Raw genomic sequence first — 22,965 nt, forward strand, 5'->3', positions numbered from 1 at the left:
AAAAAAGTTCTGATATTAAGAGAACATTCATGGACATCAAAGCACAAAATGAGCCGATAAGACTGCAGCTTTATGATCAATTTCTCAAAATGACCCCCGCCAAACAGTAGAGATTGATGTTTGCATATGATATTAAGGAACGAAAAATGATCTTGAGCCACTTCAAGCCCAGAGTGCAGCAGCCACAGATAGTTTCCGATCATATTAGAACAAATCTGGAGGCTCTAGCCAAAGACATTCACCCTTTGGACCAGATTGAATTGCACAAGAAAACCGGTGAAATGGTCTATTCCACTTTGGCAGACAAAGCCATACTAGCTCAACAATTGCAGAATTCATTAAACAATACATCGGCCCAACTAGAGTTGGAAAAGGCATCCTCTTTGGCCAAGGACAATAGGATAAAGTCCTTGGAGGAAATCATCATTGAGCTAGGACACAATCCTAAGGATCCCAAGGGAATAAAGGCACTAATAAAGAAAAAACAAGATGACATAGCTGCCCTCAAGAAGCAGTTAAAGCTGCCAATTACTATGCATCCGCAGACCACAGAGACAGTAAAAGAAAAAGAAGAAGAAGACATGATGGAGTTACTAATAAAGATGAATCAAAGGCTAAGTGAAACCGAGCAGGCTCTGGAGAAATCATTACAGGAAAAACAGGGAGAGTTGGCCCCTCAACCATCTCAAACAGCTCCAATAGTCACAGCTGTTCCTCCTAGAATTACAGCAGCAATCCCTCCTACTGTCCCGGCGTCAACAGAACCAAGTACTTCAATAATAACAGCAGCAGGCAGCAGCACTACCATGACTACTGAAGAACTGATAAAGGCCATGGAGGATCTAAGACTCCAGGTGTCAGAGTTAAAGGGTACCAAAGATCAATTGGCAAAATTGGAAGTAAGTTATGATAAATCCAAGATGACTATAGTAGAAAAAACAAGGGAGGTAAAAGCATTTGAAAATAAAGTAAAGGCATTGGAAAATGACCTCTTATTGGACAAACCTCTGGCAGAAATTAGGAGCATTCTATGGGCCAACATTTGCCAATCCATCACTGATATATGGACATCAATACAGGTAATTCATGAGCAAAAGTATTTGGTAACAGTAGCTCAAGAAGAAATTCAAAGGGCCAGGGATTCATTGGGACACATGCCCGAACAAGCCAATAGGCTAATACAGTTTTTGAATACCCACACCAAAGAACAACTGGCGAAACTGGATATCAGGGACAGGATAGGCACTATTTTAATAATTAAAAGGGTTTTGACCATGAGGAATTTCATACAAAATCTGGAAAGGAAGTGCCAGGAAATGCAAATGGAGATAAATGCTTTCACACAGAAGTTTAAAGCTTTGGAGGAAAAGGGTCTGCCCAGTTTGTTAACTGATGACTACAGACTAATGTCACATGCAGCCTATGTACACAGATTAAATACATATGTGGATAGTCAAGCCACAACATCATCAAGTTCTGCAAGAGAGAAGCCACTCCCATCTAGACAGAGCCTATATGACAATTTGGAGAATTTGTTTTTTATTGAACATGAAGTGAGGCATCTTTTCACAGTCCAACCCACTTTTCAGGTACACAAACGCAGATGAAACTCTAATTAAAATGCGCAGACACCAGTTACCAGATAACTAGTGGTGGCAGAGTATGCTTGAAATTTTGTAGGCAGATATAAAAGTTTTGTTTTCCCAGAAAGCTACAAATGTTATAAAGAGAAGGAAAGAGCAGATAAGATATCACGTTGGGCAGTCAATCAAAGCACAATCAAAGTACCCAGGAACGCAATGCCAGCAGCACAGAATTTCACCAAAAATATCCATCGGCCGACTCCCTGAGCAAGTAATCAATGCATCTCACCAGGAAAACATCCAGCACAACATATCTTACTTCTGCATTCATTTCTCTCTATTTCCAAGAGCATTTACTCTTTCTGTAGAGTAGGTGAAAGAAGTTATTACAAGATATTATCTCCTTTGAGATATTTTGTAAGCAATTTTGTACAAATACCTCCCCAATCTAAGTATAAGGGGCTGGTGAATATCATTCTGGAACTGCGCTATAACTTTGAGAACTCTTCTGAATAAAGATCGCTGGAATGCTTTCCTGGTGAACTCTCTGGTTATGGAATTGATGGCAGAAGCCCATGTTGTAGAATTCTTGAATTATTTCATGGAGCAATAAGTTTTTTCTAACTCCTGTTTTACTATTTTTATGTTTATATATCGTTTATATATCATACTCTAAATTGCAGGGAAAAAGAATAGCTCAGAAATTACTTAACTGTACTCTGTGTTCAATTCCTGTCATTTTTCATGTTTTCTTTAGGACTAGCATAGGCAGGAATTCTTAACTGCTCTTGTTTCCCTGGTTTTTACACCCTGAATACAATTAAGGAATTCTTAACTGCTCCTTGGTAATATTCACCCACATTCCTTCTGTCAATATGATGAAGGATTCTTAATTGTCTTTCATCCCCTGACTCTATTTCACCTTATTCCAGCTTGAAAATTATTCCATGTTTAATTATCTTGCTTTGTAGTCCCTCCTTTTGCCAAAGAAACCATACCCATAAGTTTATTTTCATTAGACTCCATTAACCCAATGGTCTGAACTTCTCATACTTTGCAGCCCTGTTCTATTGAATGTCACCATCCAAAGAATCAAACAAATGCTTGTACTTCATAACTAGCCTAACATATAACAAAACAAAGCTAATCATAAAGAGAGAGCCCTCTCTGACTGCAGATTGGCTAGAATATGCATCTAAAAGATTGGTTAGTGGTTACCTCGGTCGTATTCCCTTTTCTCACAGCTTTTGGGGAACAACCTGAGTGATAACACCCTTTATCTACCTTTAACACATTTTATGTGCATTACAAGTATTCTTATTCCAGAAAGTTGTCGTCCACAAATATAACATGGTTAGAAAGCAAGTGGATGAATTTATCCTCTTGAGTAGCCATTCCTTGTCAAGTGTGCACCTTACATTTTTCATTTCAATTATGATCCTCCTTTGTTGTCAGTTATTTGCTAGTCATTTATCAGTTATTTGTCAGTTATTATAGTGCTTGGAGTCCTTCTTAATTCATGGACTACATTCATCCACTTTGTTAGCTTCATCCCGCAATATTTTAAGATAGCCTCATTAACATCATCATGCATGGGTTAGGGTTTCAATTTCTTTATAGTAGAGCAATCAATCCTAGGGTACAAACCCTAGATCCTTCTAATTCAACCGTTGGCTAGAGTTCACAGATCAACATACTCAAATAATAAAGACCTTTTCTTTCATGTTCCTCTCAACTCACTAGGGTTCTAAATTACTAGGAGCCTAAATGACAAGACCCTAGATTCAATAATCAATCAATAGATGTCCCCCTAGTGGCCTTCAGTTCTCAGTTCTAGACTCCATTCACTTGTGCGCCAAATAATGACATATTTTTCATCTTATTGGCTTGTAAGAAAAGAACTAATTGGATCCCATGAAATTCCTTTAACAAGGTTAGTGTGACCTCTTAAAACCACAATAGAATATGCATCACTCGTATTCCCAATTTGGACTATATTGCTATAGGTCGAACAATTACTTGCTCCCAGAGGATTTCTTACCTCATACTGTTCTATTGCCTTTAAAACAACTCGTTTCCTTGTTGTAAAATGTAATTAGGTTTGGTCTTCATAATGATCGGTAATTGTGACTATTGTAAATGATGTAATGAAGAAAATAAAATTATTATTGTAAGCCTTGCTTCATGGGTTTCATGAGCAAGTGATTTTATTTGTTAGTGGCTCCCATTGAGAGACTTAGGATTTATTATTGAGTCAGAGAATCAATGTCATGTATGAAGAGCCCTTCTTGAGCATATATAAAATGCATATGAGTCAACCTAGTGTCTAGAAAATCCCTCGAAAAAGACAAGCATAGTCCTCTCTTGAAGTCGGCCTGCAAATTGTATGAAACATTCATGTAGGCTCACCTCAAATAGACACAACTATTTGGTTGCATACATCGGCTCATTTATGGAGGAAAAACTACTATAAATACCCAGCTAAGATTTTTGCATAATGACAGGTTCAGGATTCGATATCTCTGAAATTTCGGATGGGTAATTATAAACTTTGTAGATCTGGGTCTTTCGGTGGAGAAGACAGGTTCAAATTTTCTTCTAAAGTTTCGATGATGAGATATAGAGAACAGTTCGGTGATATCTCTATATTTTTGTATGGGTATATCAAAGATAAAAGTTGAATATGTGACACAATAAGATAGCTCGAATTACTCTTTGATTTTCAAAGGATGATCACTATCAACTACTCATATATATTTTCAGATGAAGAACAATAATGGGCTCATACCTTTAGCACAGTCATCAAGAAATTCGGATCTCTAGCTTTGGTATCATTGCATCAAGTAATTCAGAAGCCTCTCTGTGATTTCTTAAGAACAATAGCTATGGAGATTCTATGGTTCGATCTCTATTACAGTCATCAAAGAAAAGAGACTTGGTGATGGAACTATGAAGTATACCTTTGTCTCGGTGCAGTAAGGTCTCATTGATTCATTGTAACTACAATTTGTATTATCTTTGTGGTGAATATCTCAGTGTCAAGGCAGTAGTGAAGATCTCAATGTCAAGGAAGCAATGAAGATCTCGGTATCAAGAATGAAGGATCTCATTGTCAAGGCATATCTCAATATCCATAGAATGATGAAGATCTCAAAGAGGACTATCAAGAGAACCTGTGTCTTGATCTTGGATTGGCTACTAGGTAAAGGGTCTTGGTCTTGGTATTCATCAATTAGAATATCTATAAGAAGAATTTGTGTGGATTTTCCTCTCAAAGAGTGAGAGGTTTTGACCCTGGCAGAGATCCAAAATCTTGTGTTCTTGTCTCTTTTGTTTTGGTAACTATTTGACGAAGTAAGAAAACACACTCCAATAATAACAAGAGAAGATTACGCTAATAAGAAAAAGTGAAAAAGTACCTCACAAATTCTTATCATCGTGAGAAGAATCTTATTAACCTAATTTCCCTAGATTCTTTAACATGGTATCAAAGTTAAGGTGTTGAAGTCAAAGGAAGGGAAGAAAAGAGACATTCAAGCATTAAGTTTCAAGAAGGTCATCAAAGCAAGTTGAAGGTTATCAAAGAAAAGGATCAAGATCTACATGAAGGATCAAACCGTAGATCAAAGAAGCAGTCTACAATAGCAAGAGATTTTGTTTTTGTAGTCATCATAAAAAGGCCACCAAGACCCTTATCAAGTTGTCAACAAAGGAAGGTAGCTCAAAGATTCTTAAAAACGAATATCACATCATCTTGGAGAAAATCTAAACCCTAGAAGCAGTTCTGATCTACACTGCAAAAGAAAGCGAAGCATATTGAAGGTGAGAAGGAATTGTCATCATCTTCAAGGTTATAAAACAAGCAAGGATCGTCTCCTTTCCTTAGAAGAAGATCATCCAAGGAAGCAACAAATCATCCTCATCAAAAGGAGAAACCTTTTTATTGGAGAAAGGATTTTTCATTTGAAATAAGATCATCCAAGAGGAAGCTCTAATACATCTTCTTCAACCATCATCAAAGTGATCAAGTAGAAGAGTTCATCTTCACTTGTCAAGTAAGTATCCTTCATTTGTTAATTTATTTGGTAAAATGATTTCGTGGTTGCAAGGAGATCTATAAGTTGGATAGGTCATCAAAGGCCTTTGAATGGAATAAGGACGATTTTCATAGTCCTCATATATAAGTGAATTCATTAAACATATCAATGAAAAAGGTATATTTTTAATTCATGGGAAGGAACTCTTAAGGTCCTCTCACATAAACAATATTGAAGACATCAAAGAAGTTGGAAAAATAATTATGAAGATTACAAGAAAAGAAATTTTATATCACTACAAAGGATAGGAGGAGATGAGGAAAGGAATTCCATGGTAAGAGAGAGTAATAAATCATTAAGATAGTCTCTCTCACTATAGGTCTCTTTATGGATCCTAGATACTGCATAGGTTATGTCTACAATAAGATGTGGTGTGACATCATGGAAACATTAGAAGCAAGAAGTCGTGACATCATCATGAGGATAACTAAATTAATGGGATAAGTAAGTTACCTCATTCAACTTGTGATTTCTATGCAAGATAGAAGAAGACAAGTTGAAGGGAAAAAGTGTTGAGGACTCAAACATTTGTTGGAAGTAAAAGATTATGTACTTTACGAGAAAGATTGTTCTGAGTTTAAGAAGGAAAATAACAAGAAGAATAGAGAAGAATTCCATTTCAATGATGAAATGGAGGAAGTTGAAAGAAGGAAGAGCAAGGAAGTAGAAGAATTAAAATTAATAGCTTATGACACCACCATAGGAAAATATGGAGGATTGCTAGGACAAAATCTATGGTAGTCAATATAGCTCTTGGTGACCTCATTAAAATATCAAAGGAAAAAGTCATCCAAGACAAGTCTCATCATACATCAGTCAAAAGGGAAAAATATTTTGAATAATAATATGCGAGATCCTCAAGATTCACTAATGGAATCATTTTCGAAGGATTCATAGATCTACAGTGGAAGCAAGTGTTTCATCAGGAAATCCAACTTATCGAATTCATGGAATGATGGTATGATGACATGAGAAATGAAGCAGATCAAGGGGTTGAAGATCTTTTCAATCAAGGAAGTTGTTGGAAGAAGCTTAGATGACCTAAAGGTAAAATGAGGTATGTATGCTTGTATTTAATATTATAAAGTCATGTCGTATGGTTGTACGTAACATGAATCACTACTATCTTGACAAGCATGGTCAAGGGAAAAGGGTCTCCTCCTATAAAAGGATGCGGGTAGGCATAAGTCACACTAGATGAAATCAACATAATATGTCCTCATATGAAGTATGATGTGGTTGACTACAATTAAGTAACTCTTATTGGAAGCTCCTAGGAATGGAATGTGTAAGAGGAAGAGATCATGAGATATGAAACCACAATAAAGGCGATAAACATCCAAAAGACCAAGAAGATTTGACTAGGAAATCTCCCGGAAAGATATGAAGACTCTGATGAGAGTCTGAAAAAGATGGATACCCTTGACAATGGATATATTTGGGAGATGTGTCAACATGTATGCACGATGATGATACCTACCGGAAGATGTCATGATGAAGAGCCATCTTGTAAGGTACTATTTGATTTAATGTTATGTTTTTATTTCTTGAATAATATCTAGATGAGTTCATGCAAGGCTACTGGACCAATAATTGTAAGTGCAAGTACAACTAGCATTCATGTGGTGGATGGAAATTCCTAAAATAAACATGATGAGAAAGAAGTAGTCATATGTCAAAGGTTCCATATATGTATCAATAAGGCCAATTTCCATGAAGAACGGAATGACATGATGAACAAAGAAGGAAAGTGATAGATGGATAATGCCCTCCAAGGAAGAAGCTTGACTGAATTCCATGACATCAAGAAATGAAATTGATCAAGTAATTGAAGGAACCACAAAGAAGAAGTTGTTGATGAAAGGAGAGTCCCCAATTGAGGGAGCTCTAACAAGTCCCTAATTAAGAGGGAGCCTGGGAAAGTCCCTGATAAAATGGAGCTTGGGTACATTCCTTTATAGGAATGGGCATATCTTCCCTAGTTGAGAGGGAGAGATAGGCATAACATTCTTGTCTTCACTTGGGAAGAAAGAATGGAGGATTGGGTAATCATATAGCATCTGATGCTCTTTGAGGATGTGTAGGGTATCAAAGATAAGAGTAGGCAAGAGGATAGATATTCTTTGAGGGTTGGGAACCCAAGATAAGAATAGTCCTAGAAGGTCATACTCAGTGAACACCCAGGTGGGTATGTGCCTTGAGACAATGATGAAGATGTTTATAGTCATTGGTCTCGCCAACATTGTGCTCTGATCTAATGAGAGATGGAGTTTTCAGTCAAGGCCTTGTTGTGGAAACAATGTTGGTTTCTATGATGTTATACAGATGGGTTCCCAATCTGATTCTTCGTATGAGAAATTCTTTAGATTGAGAATGACTAAGTGCCATTATGAATACCTCCCTAGTTAAGAGAGAGTGTTGTAAAATGTAACTAGGTTATGTCTTCATAATGAAATATAATTGTGACTATTGTAAATGATGTAATGAAGAAAATAAAATTATTATTGTAAGCCTTGCTTCATGGGTTTCATGAGCAAGTGATTTTATTTTTTAGTGGCTCCCATTGAAAGCCTTAGGATTTATTATTGAGTCGAAGAGTCAATGTCATGTATCAAGAGCTCTTCTTGAGCATATATAAAATATATATGATTCAACCTAGTGCCTAGAAAATGCCTCCAAAAAGACAAGCACATTCCTCTCTTGAAGTCGGCCTGCAAACTGTATGAAACATTCATGTCACCGCACCTCAAATAGACACAACTATTCGGTTGGACACGTCGGGTCATTTATGGAGGACAAACTACTATAAATACCCGGCTAAGATTTTCGCATAATGACAGGTTCAAGGTTCGATATCTCTGAAATTTCGGATGGGTAACTACAGTGAATAAACTTCACATATATGGGTCTTTCGGTGGAGAAGACATGTTTGGATTTTCTTCTAAAGTTTCGATGATGAGATATAGAGAAAAAGTCAGTGATATCTATGTGTTTTTGTATGGGTACATCAGAGATAAAAGTTGGATCTGATTAGAAGGATGATCATTTTCAACAACTTAGATATATTTTCGGATGAAGAATAGTAATGGGCTCAGAACTTTAGAACATACATCAAGAAATTCAGATCTCTAGATTTGGTATCATTGCAACAAGTAATTCGGAAGCCTCTCTGTGATTTCGTAAGAACAATAGTTGTGGAGGTTTTATGGTTCGATCTCTGTTACAGTCATCAAAGAAAAGATACTTGGTGATGGAACTATGAAGTATACCTCTTGTTATCAGGAAAACTAGTGTCCATTCAGAGCTGCTAGTCCCACTAAGACGGGTAGTTATCTTAGAAACAAAAAAATATAATGTTAATTGTGTTTTCCTCTATGATAGATAGATGAGAGAGAAGCAGAGAGTACCAACCTCAGTCTTTCGCTAGTCTCCTTTCTCGTTTCCTCTCTCCCTTGATAGAGCTTTCGCCACTCCTTTCTCACTTGTCCCGCTTCAAAGAACACCTGTAGAGTCAAGGCAGAAAAATACCATCAAAGCATAGAGATCTATAACCATAAACAATGTAGGATTAGAAATACATTAACCATATAAATGCATATACAAATACAAGATTCAGAGATATACAAGCATATGGAGGAAAACTCAAATAGCTTTATTGATAGAAGTAGTAGAAGAGAGGATTACAACCAAGTTGTCTGATCCAGCATCATCCTCCTAGCATGAAAGCCCTCTTCACCTCATACAAAGCAAGATCACCCAACAATGTCTTCAAAGAGAAACCAACAACAATTCCTTGCAAATTACAAAATTCCAGCCTTTGGATCTCTAGGATGAGGGATCCATATATAGATGTTTACAGGAGAGTGAGTCAGCTTTTGGGATTTTGATTAGTGTCATTTCACTAATAGTTCTTGGTTCCACTTAGAGATTTCATGGTCTCTTACTCATCCCTGGGCGAATTCAGAGAGGCAAGTGTCAAATGAGCAGTTTCTAGAAGATTCTTTGAGTTTCCACCTAGCAAACTGCTTCTGCCATTTGTTTGCTCTCGCTCATCGCACCCTACAGAAGGGCTTTCTAGTATGCATCACACCCCCGTGTATAATAGGTGAGATGCATCGCACCCTATGCATGGAGCGGTCTGTATGGTCCAGTTTTGACCAGTTCTGAGTAGTTTTTCATGGAGAACTTCTGAGAGATGATGTAAATAGCTGACCTTGTTCCTTTAGGGCGTGAAACAACAATTTTAGGGGTTTAGAAGTCCTTGGTTTATGGACATATGTGATTGGGGTTACAGTGCCCAAATATGTCGATAACAGTTGCCCCCTAAAGCATGAGGTCGTAAATCTTTTTATGTCGGGTGAAATGCTTTATAATGAGGATCTGAGGTTTTTTGAACTAGAAGGTGACCTGTAATAAGATAAAATACAATACATTATCTTCACAATATTTTCATGATCTAGCTGAGGTGGGCATTCCCACGCTCAACTTTATAAATTCATATTCATGTACATAAGACAGACAATCGTCTGTGTGGCAGAGTGATGATTCTGGTAAGGCCATCATCCTTTAGTTTGGATGATTATCTGTGCAGCTGTGATGTACATTTGATGTCTTTATTTTCTTGAATATATCGCAGCCCAGATGGATGAAACTAGATCCGGGGTCTTCAAACTCATTCAATCTTCGCCCGAAGTACAAGTCAATCCATGTGAAAAGATGTTCTGATGTTGAACATGGAAAGACATCGCCTGATTACCAGCCAATGATATAAGCTGTTAACAGGCACGAGAGGAATCACTGATAATGATAATGGCCCTCAAGGTACTGCAGTACAATTCACGTGGTGTGAATACATGAGTTGATGTCGAACACCATGCAAAATCTTTCGATTGAAGGCCATTGATGTAAACCTGTCGCCGGAAGTGAGAAACTTGCCATTGAGGCATGCAAGCTTCAAAGTACTGAAAGGGTTGTCCCTAAGTCGACTCCATGGACAATGTGTTGATGTCGACAAGAAGTGACCCGTCGTAGGAGGGCCTTAATGAATCCCACATCTACGACACGAAATGGAGCAAATGATTTTGTGGAGGTGAAAACGATCTGATGATAGAAGGTTCAGGGTGGCGGTCATGAAAAATGGAGAGTGAAGGTATTGCAGCAGATGAGGCGTTAGCTAGGTTGGTGAATTCTTTGAGTGACTTCTCTTGAACATATCGGCGACACTGAAATGGATTGGTAGCGTTAACCACAAAAAATGGATGGTACAGCAAACCAATGGCGATATGACTAGTGAACGGAATAACCCAACCCGACTCAATCATGGTGACGGAGTGAAAGTGTCATGTTCAAAAGCGACCTGCTACCAATGAAGCTATTCAAGTTTTCTTCCCCTTTTTCCCTAGTCATTGCTGACCAGTACCTCTTTATTTTTTTCAAGCTTGAGGAGGATAACATATGTTTTTTCTATAATTTTCCCTTCAGGCAAACCTGACGCTATGTTTTAACGAGCCTAGCGACAGTGAAACTCGCTCTTGTCTACGTGGACAAGTTTGTCGCTATTGTTTTAACGAGTTTAATGACAATGATAACTCGGTCCTTTCAATTTTAGAGAGTCTAAAAGGGACGTAAAGGCAACTCTGGTAGTCCTTTTTTGTAATGTAATCCCTTAATTCCGAAAAAAATAATACGAAAGGGATGACTTTTCGATAGTTTTAATGAGCCTAACAAGACAAGTGCTCAATCTTTTTGTGTAATGATCCCTCAGGTCAAAAAAGATTAAAATTTAGAGGAGGGATGGCACTTCCAGTTTCTTTAACGAGCTGGAGAGGCCAATTGCTCGACAATCTTTTCATATTTTACGAGTCAGATGAAAAGAGCTTAAAGGAGACTCGTCGCAGTTGTTCCTTAAAAGGGTAAACAATCAAATGGATGCGTATGATCGGCTAAAAAAGAGTGGAGGTGATGGTAAGAACATGACCAAGGTTCAAAAGCTGATAATTATGCGATCGCAAAGATTATTTACTGAAGGTGGGTTCATTTTTTAATGAGCTTAAACTTTGGGGAAACATTTGCTCATTTCTAGGTTTATTTTTTAACGAGCTTGAACTTCGCGTAAAACTTCTCGTGGCTAGGTTTATTTTTTAACGAGCTTGAACTTCACATAAAATTGCTCATGCCAGTCGTATAATAAGGATGTCTCATTGATAGGTTCATTTTTTAGGGAGCTTGCCTCATTCGAAACTTTGCTCTTGAGCCTTTCGTTATGCAAGCTAGGAATGACCAACCTACGAGTTTAAAGGGTTAAGAGCCTACAAACTAAGAAAATAAATGGTAAATGGTCACTTTTCACTTGCATGCAAAAAGGTTTGCATGCCCCCGGGTATAAAGTAGAGCTTCCAGGTCACCAAATGGAAGTTCTTGCATTAGCAAGATTGTTCCATCCGCGTCGCAGACAAAACACTTCCTTGGCGATGTCCATCGAAATGGACAAAGGTGACTGTTGTCAGTGCTAATCACATAACCTTTGACGGGGGAATCATTTTCCAGTCTGATCCATTTTCCTAAACGGACAGGATTGTCAAACTAGTCATATTCCTACGCGGAAACCTACCTTATATCTAGGGTTTTCCTGCCGAAGCAGACCAGGGCACATGCCTCCTGGGTTTCAGTCACAATCACCGAATCACTCGCGATCATCAAGTGGATGGACTGGAGATTGATGAGACATTCCTTTTGCAAAAAGACCAGTTAGGGATGGCATTTGACTAACAGTTGTGTTTGAAACAGGGAACAAAAGTTGGTCTACGAGCTGGACCACTCTGCCTTCATGTGGAAAACATATCACTCGAAAGAGTGAGGAAACAATAGCTCCCATGCTATAAATGTAGTCACCCAAGGAGTAGATTGTAATCTAGAGGTCCTTGGACTACCATCACGTTTAGATGAACGGTTTTCCTTCTCAAAGTTATAGGCAAATTTGGAAGGATCCCTAACGGTCGACTGGTTCCTTTGTTGAAGCTTGTCATATTTCGAATCTCCAGCAAAAGCGATGGTGAACCAAGCGCTTTCCAAGTAGTTGAGGAAAGGATACTCGCAGAAGCCCCTTGATCTATAATAGTACCAACCATGATCATTCTGTAAGCTTGTACTATGATTCGGAATGGTACATTAGATGGTAGGCGGGTTCTGCCTAGTAGATTCCAATCGAAGGAAACGACTAGATTGCTTGGAGGTGGGACCGAATAAATGATCAGATAAATATCTGACGAACTTTATTCATGTGGTAAAGGAATGGGTACATTTCCCCCATGTTCATCGAAGTTGTGTTTACGAAAATAATTTGAACGGTGTAGTTCTCATTCTCTTTGGTGACAGTATCATCTGAAGGTGGACCTTCTGAGGACAAGATTGGGTCGACTGTCGTCAAGACCTGTTGACTTTGGTCTGGTGTGGACTCAGAGGGTTTATCTTCAATGATAGGTGCTTCGACCGACAACAATGGTGTGTCAGTCGGATTTTCAACTAGCGATGGACTCGGTAAGAGTTTCTTGTATCTAGGAGGAAGTTGTTGCGGTGACGCAGGACGGTTATCCAAGACTCTTTTAGCTTCATCTAGGAAAGGACAACAGTGGAGGACATGATTGCCTTCACACAGTCTACAAGGAAATTTAGATTTTCTTTTCTTTCCATTGGCTTCATTTTCACTAGTTGATGGTGTGCTCTCAACGTGATCGTTAGAGGTTGAAGGCACCGGATTGTGCAAGCGGGGGGACCAGTCCCTCACGATCCATGGGATGTAGGGACAATCTAGATGATAGTGGTCTCCCTTGCAAATGACACATGGGGATTTAGGTTTGGAAGGTGCAATGTGTGGATTTTCGCCAGACGATGTATGGTTGCCCCCTTTTGCCGTTGGATTCTTCTTATTCTTCTCCTTCCCTTTCTTATTCTTCTCAGTTACTTGGTTTTTAGTGTTACTAGCTTCACCAAGCAAAGAGGAAGAAGGAGAGGGAGAAACAAACGAAGTAGAAGGTAGGGGAGAAACTTTAGTATCATCTGGTTGCTGATTTGATTGCTGAGGAATTGCGGTGTTTTGAACGACAGAGGTCGAGAAAAGCCATACTGGTAGGCCAATTGTGAGTCTTGGAAGGGACAATGTGGCCATGTGTGGAGCACCAACATCCCCCCAAGAGGAGAAGGGACTAGGATTTCCCCCAAGGGGAAATCCTTGATTGGTAGACTCCATTTTCTCAACCTAAGACCAATGAGGGAACAGTGACGTTATTCCGATTAAAATAAATTTTATGACGCTTTGACACAACTTGCTTTTTCAATTTTTAAGAGTCGAGAAAAAGCTAAAGATGATTCTAGTCACCTTTGATTTTTAATGGGCCTGAAGTGACAAGTGCTCAGATGGACCTTTTCTTTTAGGGAGTCTGAAAAGGAATGAAAGTGACTACTCTGGAAATCTAGACAATGGGATTACCAAACCAATCGCAAAACTGCAGAATACTTTTTACGGTACGGCAGTCAATCTTCCCGAATGCTGTGTTCAGTGCATTGCGATCGATAGGGCAGCAGACACAACTTCCTAAGGATAAAGGATGTAGCTTATTGTGGTCTCCCAATATATACTCGACGGTACATGGGAGCACAAGTACGTACTGGCACTTGTCGTCTCAAAGAGGAGGAATCACCCAACCTACGATGAAAGCGATAGTTACCAGGCTTTACGACGCTGGAATACATCTCTAGCCTAGACTTCTAAATGTTGTGCGTTAGGTTCCAAAGCGTTTTTATGTTCATTGAGTTTTATTTTACAGTTGATCTTTCTTAAGAAGTTTTCCTTTAAGGTTCACCACGTGGTGTAGATATAAATTCCCAAATGTGCAATCTAAGATGATAAACAGTCGTTTACTTTCTTTTTGCAATGAAAATCCTAGCTACTAAGGAAAGAGAAATGAAATTCTTTCAACATAGAGTAGAGAGCACACACTAGATGCACTTTTCCTAAATCAATTCCAGCATGCAGTCTAAATGCAAATGCACATGCATGTATTGTTTTTCAGTTTCCTTAATGTGAGAATGACAAAGGAAAACTAAGTATAGATCTGAACTATCTTCTTTCAAAGCGACAGTACTAACAATTTTCTCTTCAAAAAACGAAAGGAAGGTTAAGACGACACTTTGCGATTTTGAATTTAAAACTGCTTTCGACACTTGAAATACTAATGATTCAAATCAAATACAATGGAAAAAGTGTAATCGACTATCTAAAAGAGGAATGCTTTGCGACACTCTTTTTCTTGACTGAAAACGACACTTGCGACACTTTCAAATCAAAAGACGACAGTTCAATTAAGCTACTATTTGCAAAGGAGAACTGTAAATGATGAAAAATACATAAAAAACATTCACAATTCCTTCTAATGGAGGTTGAATAATGCAAAGGAATATGGTTTCAACAGAGATATACTGATCATAGACAGCAAAACTACTGAATAAAGCTAAAGACAATGAAGAAAAAACCAAAATCTGGAGGCAGAAACAGTCTCATTGAATCATCGCACCTGTAACACAGGGAAACAGGGATGCATATCACCTGCAACACATGGGAGGTGCGATGCATCCAGATTGCCAAGAAGAGACAGTGGGATGGTCCAAGGACGAGACTAAGCTTGGTTTTCACTCACAGTTTGCATCTAATTTCAGGGGTTTAGGCTGAGCTAATGATTGTAAGTAAACATGAAGTGTAGGGGCTAATCTAATGAGGTTATTTGAGCTACCACCAGAGCACTTAGGATGTTTGCACTCTAGATGTTCAATTCATAAACCAACCCGGAGATTGACTGAAGCAACGTTGATCTACTTTGCAGTTGCATAGCAAAATCAGTTCGAAGGCTAGTTGTCTTGACTTCAGGCCCCGTCTATGGTTTATAAAGCAAACAACAGTAACAAAACAAACAAACTATTGGCTCCCCAGCAGAGTCGCCATTTTGTTATCGGGAAAACTAGTGTCCATTCAGAGCTGCTAGTCCCACTAAGACAGGTAGCTATCTTAGAAACAAACAAACTAAAGTTACTTGTGTTTTCCTTTATGAGAGATAGATGAGAGAGAAGCAGAGAGTACCAACCTCATTCTTTCGCTAGTCTCCTTGCTCGTTTCCTCTCTCCCTTGATAGAGCTTTCGCCACTCCTTTCTCACTTGTCCCGCTTCAAAGAACACTTGTAGAGTCAAGGCAGCAAAATACCATCAAAGCATAGAGATCTATAACCATAAACAATGTAGGATCAGATATACATTAACCATATAAATGCATATACAAATACAAGATTCAGAGATATACAAGCATATGGAAGAAAACTCAAATAGCTTTATTGATAGAAGTAGTATAAGAGAGGATTACAACCAAGCTGTCTAATCCAGCATCATCCTCCCAGCGTGAAATCCCTCTTCACCTCATACAAAGCAAGATCACCCAACAATGTCTTCAAAGAGAAACCAACAACACTTCCTTGCAAATTACAAAATTCCAGCCTTTGGATCTCTAGGATGAGGGATCCATATATAGATGTTTACAGGAGAGTGAGTCAGCTTCTAGGATTTTGATTAGTGTCATTTCATTGATAGTTCTTGGTTCCACTTGGAGATTTCATGGTCTCTTACTCATCCTTGGGCGAATTCAGAGAGGCAAGTGTCAAATGAGCAGTTTCTAGAAGATTCTTTGAGTTTCCACCTAGCAAACTGCTTCTGCCATTTGTCTACTCTCGCTCATCGCACCCTACAGAAGGGCTTTCCAGTATGCATCGCACCCCCCATGTGTAATAGGTGAGATGCATCGCACCCTATGCATGGAGCAATCTGTATGGTCCAGTTTTGACCAATTTTGAGTAGTTTTTCATGGATAACTTCTGGGAGATGATGTAATCAGCTGACCTTGTTCCTTAGGGTGTGAAACAACACTTTTAGGCATTTAGAAGCCCTTGGTTTATGGACATATGTGATTGGGGTTGCAGTGCCCAAATATGTCTATCACACCTCTGTCTCAGTGCAGTAAGGTTTCATTGATTTGTTGTAAGTACAATTTGTTTTATCTTTGTGATGAAGATCTCAGTGTCAAGGTAGCAGTGAAGATATCATTGTCAAGGCAACAATGAAGATCTCGGTATCAAGAATGAAGGATCTCAATGTCAAGGCAAATCTCAGTATCCATACAATGATGAATATCTCGAAGAGGATTGTAAAGAGAATGTGTGTCTTGATCTTGGAGTGACTGCTAGGTCAAAGGTATTGGTCTTGGTATTCATCAATTATAATCTTTATAAGAAGAATATTTGCAAGTTTTCCTCTCAAAGAGTGAGAGATTTTGACCCTGGCAGACAACCAACATCTTGTGTTCTTGTCTCTTTTTTTTTGGTAATTATTTGATGAAGTAAGAAAACACACTCTAATAATAACAAGAGAAGATTGTGCTAATAAGAAAAAGTGAAAAAGTACCTCACAAATAGTTATCATCGTGAGAAGAATCTTATTAACCTAATTTCCCTAGATTCTTCAACATTCATATGATATTACGCCCATCTTCACTTTTTTCATACTTCTTATCTTGAGGATGAACCACATGATATGGTTCGGAATGTCAACCAAATCGTCATGATGTGATTAATCTGAAAAACAATCGCATTATCAATATGGATCACAAAAGTCTAAGATGTAACTTGTTATCTTATTTAGATTACACTAAAAAAAAAAACAAAAACAAAAAAAAACAAAAAACAAAAAAAAAGACAAAAACAAAAACAAAAAACAAAACAAAACAAAAACAAAACAAAAAAAAAAAAACAAAAAATACAAAACAAAATAAAACAAAACAAAATAAAACAAAAAACAAAACAAAACAAAAAACAAAAAATAAAAAAACCAAACAAAACAAAACTACATTTTCATTAATCACTACGTCTTGGCCAAAACATTCTTTGTCAGCGACAATATAATGTTGATTTTGGGTAGCATCGGATGTTCTCTAGTCATGAAATTTGGTGGAGAGGCTAAGGCACATGAGATATCCAAGGCCCAAAAATCATTTCGATAAATTCCACCGAGATTAGGAGTTATTAAAATAATTAATATTTTTAATGGGTTTCTAAGTCTAAACTTAGGAAAATAAAAATATTAATGTGTATTAATAAAATATGGGTGAGAAAGTTCTAAGTGACGAGGATCAAGTTAGTTCTAATCTTATTTGTAGATTAGGGACCTAATCTCGGTCGTTGAGGACTCAATAGGAAAAGTATAAGAGGAGGCTTGAGGGTCAGTTGGAGACACACCAAGTGATCAAGAGAATTCGATTTTCTAGGGCGAGGTTTGCTAAGGAAATCGAGTTATTGATCAAAGTTGCAGTGAGGGGAAGTTCAGCAAGGGATTTTCATCTAAGGCTGAATAATACATAGCAGAGAGGTAGCACAATTCCGCGAGAAATAGCGCAGGCCCTAGAAGGGCTGACACAGAGGCCAAAGAGTTGACGAAGAGGACGCAAAAGGCTGATGCAGGCGACGCAGAGGTCGTAGAGGTTGTCGCTGGGCCTTAGAGTCAGCACTGGGGAGATTATGTGGGGAATATTGGCAGAATATCAATAGATCCAGAGTCGGGAGAGGGTGACGCAGAGCCTGGAGGAGTGACACAGTTCCATAGCAGTGCTTGGAGCAGCTTTCATTGTCCAGCATAAGGAACATTCGGAGTCATTGTGGGTTTGGATCATCCGGTTGCTGATTTGCTGGAATATCTGTCTCCGGAAAGAGGTATTACTACCAAGGATATTCTCCATTTGGTGAGCCATTTCTGGCACCCTAGTTGTATTCACGAATCTGCTTAATAATACAAACCCTCTATATGCTACACCAGTTTTCCCGAATTGGGGTTTTTCGGGGACGATTGTACAAAAATAACGGTGTCCCTTGTGTTATTGTCTCAGTTTATTTCATTGCATGATCTGTATATTTGTGAAGGTTGCAACAGTGTTTACTTTGATTTTTATGCAATTAAATAACTTGTTAATGTAAAGAACAAGTAGTAGATTGTAAACCAATAATTGCATAAGGGGTTTCTGATGTATTAGATTTAGCAATTTTCACATATAAACAAACTATAAGATTTAGGTAATCATTGTACCTCGCAAACATCAGATTTCAACATTTAACATTTATTTTTTTGTGATTTTCATGACGAAATCATGCATAAGTAACTCAACCAACAACCTTGAGATTACTTACATGAAGCTTCTTTCCATATCATGCCTAGTTTGGAGTCATATTTTTTAGCAGGTAGACAGTTGTATGTACTATGTATATGATTCACCTTGCAATATCCATACCAATGTGATTCCTTATTTGTACAACTCCCCCTTGTTGTGGAGTGTAAGATGTGATGTATTATCTTTGCATTCCTTCTTGATTACAAATGTCAATAAAACTATGAGAGAAACTCCCCACCAGATTCAAACCTAAGAATTTTGATGCTCTTACCCTGTCTCTATATTACTTCTTGATTACAAATTTCAATAAAACTATGAGAGAAAAAATCCCCACCATATTCAGACCTAAGAATTTTGATGCTTTTACCCGATTCCTTTTCCACCAGTGCTTGAAATTTAAATTTTTAATTTAGTAAACACATTAGACCTTTGTTCAAGGAAATACACTAACATATTTCTGCAAAATCATCTACAGACAAGAAAAATACCTGACACTGGATATTGATGGTGTCTTCATTGGTCCACAAATGTATTGCATGAATCAATTCTTGTACCCTCTTAGTTGCTTGAGCTTGTCCTCCATCAAACGACATTCTATGTTGCTCTAATGCAAGACACACGTAAAATACAATTGTTTGGTCATTCCAAGTACTAGAAAACTATCCACTAAATTTTCTTATTTAAGTGAAAAATATTAAAGATTCAAATTTCCATACTTTGATGCCAAATTGTACTGATTACTTATCCAAATTTTGCTACCATGGCATGATCCTTAGCCTCAATATCATTGACCAATCTAAACAAACATTTTTCTTCGATGTCGATACCAATCGTCTTTTTCAATTTTTATCAACAATATAACCCCCATGGTTGCTAATGATAGCATTAAAATTGGGTTATGTTTCATGATATCACATACAGATAGAAGAATATTATTTAATTTAATTTAGGAACAAAAAACACATTTAGGAAGAGCATATTTATGCCTAGCATGTGTATCTAAGCATTATTTTTTTCCGTTCAACCTTTTGTTCTTATCCACTAGAAAAAATTATTTGAATCTAAACAAGACTTATCTATGAAAAAATCAAGGCACCAGTCCTTTTTGTCAATGAAATGAGGTGATCCACTGGAATCAAAATATCATTTCGTTTTGTTTAGATTGGGGTCGCACTGGAATCAATACACCATTTCGCTTTGTTCAAATTGGGGTCTATATTTCTAGCCATAAAAACATAAAATTCCTTTGCTTCTTGATGTTCAACTCTGTTGGACTAGTTATTTCTGGTGCAATTTCTAGAATAAACCCCTTGATTGTGCTTTTTTCCCCCACAATCTTCTACTACAAAATTTTCTATTGTGGCCTATTTTTCCACAATAAGGACATTTAAAATTCTTTTTGGGTTTTTGAGTACTTGAATTTGATGACTTTGTATCATATTTGTACCCATATTTCTTCATGCTAGATTTGCATTTATCTTTGAACTTCATTACCAAGGCCACCTCTGAAGTTTCTTGCCCATTACTTCTTCCAAACTGCATTTTCTACTAGTTCTTCTAAAGAGTTTATTTGTCAACTGCTCAAAGGCTAGGTCATTGTCTTCAAAAGTGATGTTCAAAGTTTCAACAAACTTTTCTTAGCAAAACAATGGCTCTTCAAAGTAATTAATACTAGACCCTCTTCCTCCACATTTGTATCTATTTATTTCCATGGACTACTTACATCTTCTACCCTTCCATAAGGATTTTCTTGGGGAAAGGGAAATAAGGGGGATGCATTCTAGTGCAAAATAGTTTTTTCCATTCAATCCCACACAGTTTCTTGCACATTTCCAAAAAAAAACTTTCCATAATACCCAAAATGACTATTAATCTGCACCTACATCTAGTTGAAACTTGTTGGACCTGTTTTGCAACAAAAAATTGGAAGAAACAAAAATCTTATGTTAGGTTTCAAATAGTGATGTCTCAGAAGGGGAACCAATGCCTAGGACATCGATTTCTAATATGATAAATTTGTTTAAAAATTGTGCCCAAAGACAAACCCTTTTAGGTGTAATGGGAACTTAATCTTGGAAGTTTGAAAAACCTTCTAAATTTGGCTAGATATTAATGATCACAGCTTATCTTGAATTTGTAGAATAGTAGGAAGAAATTTAAAGAGAAAGGATTTTATATATTGGGCTTTGCAGAATCCAGTATATCAAACCTTAGAAGAAAATGTCTCTATGAAAAGAAAAAGAGAGTGTAGTGATGAAGTAGTGGAGCAATTATTAAGGTTTATGTAGGTAATTTCACAAGTATCTTCTGCAACTCTTTAGAAACATAGATAAATATGCTTATTAAACAGGAAACTAGTTGTAGTAATACACATGCTTCAAACAAGAGAGAATAAGAATGAATGTTTCACAAAAGGAAAACACATATATTATGAACAATCAAAATTCTGGAATTAGCTTGATAATATTTATTCACATTCCAAAAAAGCTTACACATTACACGGATATATTTCAAAAAGTCTCTGGGCCTTCCAAATTTTGAACTCCTTTCAGTGGTTCTTGTTGAAATTTCTAAGTTTGACACGTCAAAAATCCCTACTGAATTATCTGGTTTATTTTCTCCTACTTATTCTTTTCATTAACAAGTTATTTATAAATATAAATACTGAAATAAACACAAATGTAGCCTTAACACATATACAGATCAGCAACTGAAATAACTAAGACAAACACACAAGTGACACCGTTATTTTTGGACAATCATCCCTGGAAAAACCCAATTCGAGAAAATAGGTGCAGCAGATATGAGGGTTTTATTATTATGCAATTTTTGAATATAACTAGGGTGCCAGAAATGGCTCACCCAACAAAGAATGCTCTCGGCAGAAGTACCTCTCCTCGGAGACAGATATTCTGGCTAATCAGTCACCAGATGATCGAGCCCACAGAAACTATGGTAGCTCCTTAGCTGGACAATGAAAGCTACTCCAAACTTCTCCACTGCAATATGTCACTCTGGTAGGGACTGCGTCACCCTATTAGCTCACCAGCACTCAGTCTGCCCCACGAAAATCACCTAGTGCTACCTCTTGGCATATGTGCAGCTACTTATGCCTCTACATCAACCCCTTGTTTCTCTACATCAGCCCTCTGGCCCTCTGCGTCACTCACGCTGGCCTCCTTAGCCTCTGTGTAAGTCCTAGTTGCCTCTGCATCAGCCTCTCCAGGATCTACGCTGTCTCTCTAGCACTATCTCTGCCTCTCTAGTATGTATTCTCAGCCTCATTCTGAATTGCCCCTCACTGCAACAGATCACTAGCTTGATTCTCTCAGCAAAACCCTGCTCCAGAAAATCAAACTGACTTATCAATATGGCGTGTCTCCAACTGAACCTCAAGCCTCCTCTTATACTTTTCCTGATGAGTCTTCAACGGTCGAGATTAAGTCCCTAATCAATGGCTAATATTAGATTTAGCTTGATCCATGTCATTTAGAACATTCTCACCCAGTTTTATATTAATACCCATTAATATTTTAATTTTCCTAAGTTTGGACTTAGGAACCCCATTAAAAATATTAATTATTTTAATATCTCTCAAACCGGTTGTAATTTCCCCAAACGATTTCTCGGACTTGGAGATCTTATGTGTCTTAGCCTTTCCACCAATTTTAATGGCTAGAGCACATCCGATGCTACCACAAATAAACAGTTCTCAAGTATTTTTTAAAGATTACATAAAAAATGATTATAGGATAACTATCAAACTTCCCTAACTATATTAACTATTTTTAGAATAAATAAAAAAAATCAAAATTTACAAAATGAACTCTCTCATTATCAAGAGGTAATATGAACTCTAGTGGAACTTTGACTTTGAGAAGGATCTCTTGGTTCCACAAGTCGAACTTGGATGGGTGAAATAAGCTTTTTTCATTTTTTCCAAAGTATTGGCTATGGATGTGTACACATGATCATCTTCTAATATGCAACCTCTAAATATATCAGCCTTGCATAGTTGGCTTTGTAGCAAATAGT

The sequence above is a fragment of the Pinus tabuliformis genome, chromosome 5_1, assembly GCF_031772625.1.
Source record: "Pinus tabuliformis cultivar Carrire ecotype Pingquan chromosome 5_1, CPIR1, whole genome shotgun sequence".
Classification (NCBI taxonomy): Eukaryota; Viridiplantae; Streptophyta; class Pinopsida; order Pinales; family Pinaceae; genus Pinus; species Pinus tabuliformis.